Below are 540 nucleotides of genomic sequence, written 5' to 3' on the forward strand. Positions count from 1 at the left end.
GTTAGATTATAGGAAGTCATGCCCCCTATTCATCCTTTTATCCATAGCCAATAATAATTCGCTCATTACTATCAACTGGGAAACTAGAATGAAAAGGAGGTACATAAAATCACCGTTTAAAAACAACGTACGGTTCGGAGACGCAGGAAAGAAAGGATAGGAAATATATAGTGTATATAATTTACTTGATAATATATAACACACACCCAGATGGATACATACCCACATCATTGATACTTTATCTGTATAAATATGTTTATAGATAGGTCGATACAAAGACATATCATTAGTCATTCTCGTATATAGCCGGGCCCAGTAACGTGATGAAATGATTAATTACAAAAAAAGTGATGTGGAGATGCGGGGTATCGATCTCCGTGCCTCTCACATGCTAAGCGAGCGCTCTACCACTTGAGCTACATCCCCGTGAAATAGCAGAGTTTCATTGTCAATTTAGAAAGTGTAGTCAGGTCACAAGAGCAGTGTGGGGTAGTATATAAGAAAGGAAACGTGTCATGTTTTCGTCGGTAAGGGTGGGCC

This window comes from Penaeus monodon, chromosome 33 (genome assembly GCF_015228065.2).
Source record: "Penaeus monodon isolate SGIC_2016 chromosome 33, NSTDA_Pmon_1, whole genome shotgun sequence".
In the NCBI taxonomy this organism is placed as follows: Eukaryota; Metazoa; Arthropoda; class Malacostraca; order Decapoda; family Penaeidae; genus Penaeus; species Penaeus monodon.